Source organism: Mus pahari, chromosome 1 (genome assembly GCF_900095145.1).
Source record: "Mus pahari chromosome 1, PAHARI_EIJ_v1.1, whole genome shotgun sequence".
Classification (NCBI taxonomy): domain Eukaryota; kingdom Metazoa; phylum Chordata; class Mammalia; order Rodentia; family Muridae; genus Mus; species Mus pahari.
In genome coordinates, this window is record NC_034590.1 from 109,733,721 (window position 1) to 109,742,310 (window position 8,590).

The following is an 8,590-nucleotide window of genomic DNA, read 5'->3' on the forward strand; positions in this document are numbered from 1 at the left end:
GATCCTGAAGAATTCCAAAACATCATCAGGTCCTTCTACTAGAAGCTATACTCAACAGAACTGGAAAACCTGGATGAAATGGACAAAGTTCTAGACAGACACCAGATACCAAAGTTAAATCAGAATCAGATTAATGACCTAAACAGTCCTATATCACCCTGTATGGCGACAGGAATGAGGTTGGGTGTTCAACAAAGTAACCCATGGAAAGGAACCTGACAGAGAGAGGGGGAAGCTGTGACTCATTATTACCCATTTCTCCAGTCCTCCAGCCCTTCATCTCACTTCTTTGTGATAGTTCTTGGATCTGTTGTTCCTCCTTTGTGGATACAGAAACATCCACAGAAACACATCTTTGTTCTTTTGATATTGGAGACCCTGTGGCCCTAAAACATCACAGACTCAATTAATGAATATCTTGATTTAACAGCTGATAGGAAAGAAAAGACCCAATCATCTTAAGCAGCAATATACATTAAGGGTTTTTGAAACTAGTGATATTTTCCAGATGAGTGTCTAAGGCTGCATAGGGTTGGTTATTTCTGCCCAGAGAGATGCATCTGGACTGTATAAAGGAGGGGCAGCTAGGTCAAATACTCACCACTCCATTTGGACTGCAAGGATGTCTTAGTCCTGAGGACACTAAGAGGTGTCTGTTTGTTTCAAGTAATTCTGTCTTAAATCTAGATAGCTTTGGGTGTATGATGAAACCTAAGACAGCTAATGGCCCCTGGGATGCCTGCTCCAGGGTCCTGGTTGAGGTGGGTTTGCAACCATTATCAAGTCTACAAAGAAAGAGGAGGTGGTGAAGAGCTGGGTCCCAACGGCAGATAGGAAGGGCACAGATGTCTTGCTGAGTTTCTGCTTCCTATGGCAAGAAGCCAGGCATGTCCCCAGCAGGATTTCCCTTCTTCCCATCCGACTCTCAGTTGGAAAGAAAAGGGGAGGGCATAGGGAACTAGATAAATAAACAGAGAGTGATAATTATTTGATCTATACTCACTTTCTTCCCTTTCTCTGAGGTTTTCCTTGACAATGGCAAGGTTTTCCCTGATTACCTCTGATTGGTTGGCATAGAAACAGACTCCAGTGGCTGAGAAGCACCTAAAGAAATGTTCAAAGTCCTTAGTGATCAAAGAAATGCAAATCAAAACGACCCTGATATTCCACCTTACCCCAGTCAGAATGGCTGAGATTAAAACCTCAGGTGACAACACATGTTGGAGATGATGTGGAGAAAGAGGAACATTCCTCCATTGCTGGTGGGATTGCAAACTGGTACAACCACCCTGGAAATCAATCTCAAGTTTCCTCAGAAAATTGGAAATAGATCTACCTGAAGACCCAGCTATACCACTCTTGGGAATATACCCAAAAGATGCCCCACCATGCCACAGGGGCACGTGTTCCACTATGTTCATAGGGGCTTTATTTGTAGTAGCCAGAAGCTGGAAACAACCTAGATGTCCCACGACTGAAGAATGGATACAAAGAATGTGGTTCATTTACACAATGGAATACTACTCAGTGAGTTTCGAAGGCAGATGGATGGAAATAGAAAATATAATCCCGAGTGAGGTAACTCAGACCTAAAAGGATGTGCATGGCATGTATTCACTAATAAGTGGATATTAGCCAAAAAGAAAAAAGAGAGAGAAAACCCATACAGAATACACAAAATATAGTCCAAAGAATTCAAAAGGCTCAACAAGTTGAAGTGCCCAAGTGAGGATGCCTCAGTCCCACTTAGGAGAGAGAAGAAAGAAATCACAAGTGGGGAGAGAAGGAGGGACCTGGGAGGGAAAGTGAATGAGGGTGGGGAGAGGAGAAGGAGAAAGGGGAACCTGATCTAGTATTGGGTGAGGGAAAAGGACTGAAGCCCTGAGGGCCAGCAGAAAGAATGGGAACAGGCACCCTCAGGAAATAGGACAGTGGGGGGACCCTCCAGAATGCACCAGAGACCTGGGAGGTGAGAGACTCTCAGGAATCAAAGGGAGGGACCTTAGATGAAATGCCTGACAGTGGGGAGAGGGAACTTGCAGAGCTCACTTCCAACAGGAAGACAGGACATCAAGTGAGGGTTGGGGTTGCCATTCCACAGTCACATCTCTGACCCATAATTGTTTCTCTCTGAAAGAATTACAGGGAAGGAAATGGAGAGGAGACTGAGGAAAAGAAGGTCCAGCCACAGGCCCAAAGTGGGATCCAGTTTAAGGGGAGGTCCCAAGGCCTGACACTATTACTGAGGCTATGGAGTGCTCACAAAAAGGGACCTATCATGACTTCCCTCTGAAAGACTCAACAAGCAGCTGAAGGAGTCAGATGCAAATATTTGCTCCCAACCAATGGACAGAAGCAGCTGACCCCTGTTGTTGAATTAGGGAAGGTGAAAAGAAGCTGAGGAGAAGAGCAATCCTGTAGGAGGAACAGCAGTCTCAATTAACCTGGACCCCTGAGATCTCTCAATCACTGGACCACCAAACAGGCAGCATACACCAGCTGATATGAGGCCCCCAACACACATATAGTAGAGGACTTCTGGGTCTGTGTTCATTCAGAAATGATGCACCTAACCCTCAAGAGACTGGATGCCCCAGGGAGTTTAGAGGTAAGGTGGGGTGGGGGTAGGGGCATCCACATGGAGACAGGAAGGGTGGGAAGAGGTGTGGGGTGTGGAGCAGTCAGCGGGTGGATGAGGGTGGGGGAGGGAATAGACTATGGAGTGTGAAAAATAAATTAATTTTAAAAAAAGAAAAAAAAAGAAATGTTCAACATCCTTAGTCATCAGGAAAGTGCCAATGTAGCAGAAGATGGCCTAGTCCATCATCATTGGGAAGAGAGGCCCCTTGGTCTTGCAAACTTTATATGCCCCAGTACAGGGGAACATCAGGGCCAAGAAGTGTGAGTGGGCAGGTAGGGGAGCAGGGCAGGGGGAGAGTACAGGGAACTTTCAGAATAGCATTTGAAATGTAAATAAAGAAAAAATCTAATTAAGAAAAAGAAAAAGGAAAAAAAGAAAAGAAAAGAAAAAAACCACACTGAATTAGTACAGAAACAGAAAGGTTGATCAATGTAATACAACTGAAGACCCAGAAGTAAACTCACACATCTATGGGCACGTGGGTAACGAAATAAATGTTGATGCCTCTTACTGTGTTTCTCACTTTGTCTAAAATAAACTTCTGTGGTCCAAAAAAAAAAAAAAACAAAAAACAAAAAACAAAAAACAAAAAACAAACCAACCCTGAGATTATCACTCTGGAAATCAGTCTGGTGGTTCCTCAGAAAATTGTACACAGTACTACCTGAGGACCCAGCAATATGACTCTTGGGCATATACCCAAAAGATGCTCCAACATATCATAAGGACACATGTTTCACTATGTTTATAGCAGTCTTATTTATAATAGCCAGAAGTTGGAAAGTACCCAGATGTCCTTCAACAGAGGAATGGATACAGAAAAATGTGGTACATTTACCCAATGGAATACTACTCAGCTATTAAAAACAATGAGTTCATGACATTTTTAGGCAAAAAGATGGAATTAGAAAATATCATCCTGAGTGAGGTAACTCAGTCACAAAATAACAGACATGGTATGCACTCACTAATACGTGGATATTAGCCCAAAAGCTCGGAACACCCAAGATACAGTTCACAGACCATGTGAAGCTTAAGAAGAAAAAAGATCAAAGTGGGGATGCTTCAGTCCCTCTTAGAATGGGGAACAAAATACTCAAAGGAGGAAATACAGAGATGAAGTGTTGAGCAGAGACTGAAGGAAAGGCCATCCAGAGACTGCTCCACCTGGGGATTCATCCCATATACAGACACCAAACCCAGACATTATTGTGGATGCCAAGAAGTGCTTGCTGACAGGAATTGATATAGCTGTCTCCTGAGAGGCTCTGCCAGAGCCTGACAAATACAGAGGCAGATGCTCGAAGCCAACCATTGGACTGAGCATGGGATCCCCAATGGAGGAGTTAGAGAAAGGACTGAAGGAGCTGACTGGGTTTGCAACTCTATAGGAAGAACAACAATATCAACCAACCAGACCCCCTCAGAGCTCCTAGGAACTAAACTACCAACCAAAGAGTACACATGGAGGGAATCATGGCTCCAGCTGCATATGTATCAGATATGGCCTTGTCAGACATCAATTTGAGGAGAGGCCCTTGGTCCTGTGAAGGCTCAATGCCCCAGTGCAGGGGAATGCCAGGGCAGGGAGGCAGGAGTAGGTGGGTGGATGGGGGAGTACCCTCATAGAAGCAGGGGGAGGGAGGATGGGAAAAGGGGTTTGTGGAGGGGAAACTGGGAAAGGGGATAACATTTGAAATAAATAAATCACCACCACCACCACCAACAACAACAACAAAAAGAGTTCAGACTCCTAAGAGTCTTTACTGTGCTGCCTTTCCACTCTGACCTCCATGGACTAGAAGCTGCAGATGCACTTTCAGAGGTAATTGTGAATACAGAAGTCTATATGAGTGTGGTCTCTACGGTGTCCGGAATATAAGGGACACTCTGTGCTAAGGGGAGTGTCCATGCCAAGTATGAGGACTTAGCTCAGGAATCCTTAAGGACATGCCTTAACCTGGTTTCTATTGCTTTTCATTTCTCCATCTCCTGAAGACATACAGATAATTTTCATGATAAGTATGTGCTGAATTCTAGTGAAAATAGAAAACATAGACAAAGGGGAATTTAAAAACTACTGTGATTGATTGCATTCAGAACCAGCCCTCACTGACAGCCTTGTCTGAATATTTTATGTGTTGTGCTCATTTGTTTATTTTATTTTTCATTTCTATGTCCTAGGAATTATTCCAGTAATTCTCACTGAGATACATTTCTACAGGACAGGTAATATTTTCTAGAGTAGAAACTTGTTTGATCTTTCATATTGTTGATAGTTTTGTGATGAGATCTTTCCATGTCAATATTAATAGACACATTAATTTTGCATTTCTAGACATAGACAATAAATTCAGGATATTGATAACAGCATTATTTATTAAACAAGTTGTGGGATCTCTGCAAACTCCAGGCCAGCAGAGTAATGATCCATATGGGGCAAGAAGGAAATGTGATTCAACAGACCTTGGTAGCCAGTGTGCTTTCAAACTTCTACAGTCAACACCAGGCAGTTATATTGTAGGCATATTTGAGCACAGCAAAATTTTGGGGAAAAATGTTTCCTGATGATAATTTAACTCAATCCACATGTACAATGAAGTTTAAGGCATGTTTATATTGAAACTCTTTACAAAGTACATACGGTCCCTTCCAATAAAGATGAGTCTTGTTAATTGAGAAACAATGCTCACGATAAGGGCCTAGGGAGAATTGTTGAGATAAACATAAAAATCTATGGGAGTCATGTGTGGCATTGCCCTATTGGGGTCACCTGGGTACATGTGACATCTCCCATATGGGTGAGTTCTATTGGCTGTGAAATAATGCTGAAGATAAAGGAGCTAGAGAAAGTACCCAAGGAGCTGAAGGGGTCTGCAACCCTATAGGAGGAACAACAATATGAACTAACCAGTACCCCAGAGCTCAGGTCTTTAGCTGTATATGTATATGGCCTAGTCGGCCATCATTGGGAAGAGAGGCCCCTTGGTCTTGCAAACATTATATGCCCCAGTACAGGGGAATGCCAGGGAAAAGAAGTNGGAGTGGGTGGATAGGGGAGCAGGGTGGGGGGAGGGTATAGGGGACTTTTGGGATAGCATTTGAAACGTAAATGAAGAAAATACCTAATAAAAAGTTGGAAAAAGTTAAAAAAAAAAGTCTGAGAAGGAAGAGTCTGGATTAAACGTAAGAGTTTGTGGAATTCAGAAGTGGCCTGGTCCTATGGAGAGCACGAGTCAGCAGGTTATCAAGCACATCCATTCCCAGAAGGGTAGTAAACAAGTCTACATCTCCCTTGTTGAATGTTTAACATTCCTGGTCACCCTAGAGCTCATCTGTGATGAAAACAGCATGAAAATCCCAAAGACAGAACAGTGCTGATGAAGGGAGATCTTGTCTTCCTGTTTCTATTCTGTGAGCATCAGTACAAGCAGGGCCTCAGGGTTACTTCTGTTTATTTCCTGAAGAAGAGTCTACAGCAGTACTCTGCAGGCCAATGTGTCAGCAAATTGGTATGATGATGCTTTTAGGTTTTTCAGCCCTGTTTCTAGCAAGTCATTTTGCCAGACATTTTTAAAATCATTATATCATGTAATTAGAATGCCTAACTGTAGGTTCAAGACTGTATCTTGCTCTGAGCTTCACACAGCTACAGGGTACCACTTCATGTTTTGGAAGCCCATCCTCATCCATAGAAGAGTAATTAACTACCTACCAACTTCAAAGAGAAGGCTTTATATGAGACCCAAATGGGATAGTACAGCATTCATACTTTGTGAGCTACCAAGATCTAAAAGATAAGCTCCTACTTTCCCTCCCTCCCCCTCTCTCTCCTCTCTGTCCTTCCTTCCTTTCATTTTTGTCTTCTTTTTCTTTTTTTCTTGAAAATAAACTTTTATATACAGCATATTCAGATCATTGTTTCCCCTCCCTCAACATCCCCATGCCTTGATTCTTTCACTTTCTAAGAAACAAATAGACAAACAAACCAGATTAAAACAAAGCAAACAGAAAAACAGGGTTTCTTAGTCAGGGTTTCTATTCCTGCACAAACATCATGACCAAGAAGCAAGTTAGGGAGGAAAGGGTTTATTTGGCTTACATTTCCATACTGCTTTTGATCACCAAAGGATGCAGGACTGGAACTCAAGCAGGTCAGAAAGCAGGAGCTGATGTAGAGGCCATAGAGGGATGTTCTTTACTGGCTTGCTTCCCCTGGCTTGCTTCCCCTGGCTTGCTCTGCCTGCTTTCTTATAGAATCCAAAACTACCAGCCCAGAGATGGTCCCACCCACAAGGGGCCTCTCCCCCTTGATCACTAATTGAGAAAATGCCCCACAGCTGGATCTCATGGGGGCATTTCCCCAACTGAAGCTCCTTTCTCTGTGATAACTCCTTTGTGTCAAGTTGACACAAAGCTTGCCAGTACACAGGGGAAAAGGATAAAAGAAAAAAACACAAGAAACACATATGCACCCAGAGACATACTCATGCACACACAAAACCCATAGAAACACAAAATTAGACTGTTATAGATAAATAAAGAACAAGTTGTTTTTGTTTGTTTGTTTTTAAGGTTCAAACAACACATTGAGGCAAAACACCTCCAAAATCACTGTTAAGTTTATTTTGTGTTGCTCATTTACTGCTGGGCATGAGACCTCCCTCAATTTTGGTTTGTACACTCACTGATACTCCAATAAAGAAAATAAATTCTGTCTTTGCAAGTAGTTGTCAGTTGGAGATAGTTTCTGGCTTAGGGATGTGGACTCACATTCACTTCCCCTCTCAGTGCTGGGCCCCTACCTGGCTTGCACCTGTACAGGCCTGTGCGTGCTGCCACGGTCTCTGAATTCATGTGTGTACCAACCCTGTTGTGTCTGGAAGGCACTGTTATCTTATTGTCCCTTTTTCCCCAGTCACTCTTACAACCTTTCCACCTCTTTTTCCACATAGTTCCCTGAGCCCTAGGGGGAAGGATTTGGTAGGGACATAGGATTGACTGTTCCAAGGTTTCTTACTCTCAGCACCTTGTCTGATTGTGAGCCTCTGTATTATTTCCTGTCTTGTGTAAGAGAAGTTTCTCCAATGTTGGATGAGCAAGACACCGACCTATGGTTATAGCAGAATGTCATTATGAATCATTTTACTGCTGTGTTTCTTTATCAGAACAATAGCATTTGGCCTTCTCTGGGTTTACAGATGATCTAGTGTCAGGTTCTTGGTCACCTGAGCAATGCCTGGCATGGGTTTCATCTCATGGAATGAACCTTCAAGCCAAGCAGGCAGTGATTGGTTACTTTTACAACTTTTATGCTACTGTTGCAACAATCTATTGTGCACAAAGGTCACCATGGTAGATTGAAAGATTTGTAGCTGACTCGGTGTTTATATTTCTCCTGTAGCTGACTTGGTGTTTATATTTCTCCTCTTATAGCCTGTGATGTTCCTTCTAGTTCCAGGAAGGTGGGGAAAGGGGAATATCAGGAATGACAGCTAACACTAAGGATTATTTGAAGGGTCATATGGAAACCACTACAGCAGAAACTTCTTGAAATAATGCATATATGGAACGAATCTAAATAGAATAATCACAAAATAATGGTGAAAAAAACCTCAACTAGTCCTCTCTTCCCATCAAATTTAACCTCCAGTGCTAGGAATGTGTTACAGTTAATTGAGTTGTTGGCCAGGGGTGACCCATAGAAACTCACCCCCCACCCCACCCGAACCATTCAGGCTGCTATCAAGTAGGGGTGAAGGCTCTAGTTAGGCAAAGCTTGACTTCTCCATCTTCAATGACTTATATAACTGCTGTCTTGTCATCAGTTTGTGGAGAGCAACCATAGCCTTAGCAGCAGGGTAAAATCTAGCAGAAACAGCCAGGCCTCCATCATTGAATCAGCACAAGTCAGCAGCCATGACCAGTACCAGCTGAGATGCTCGGAAA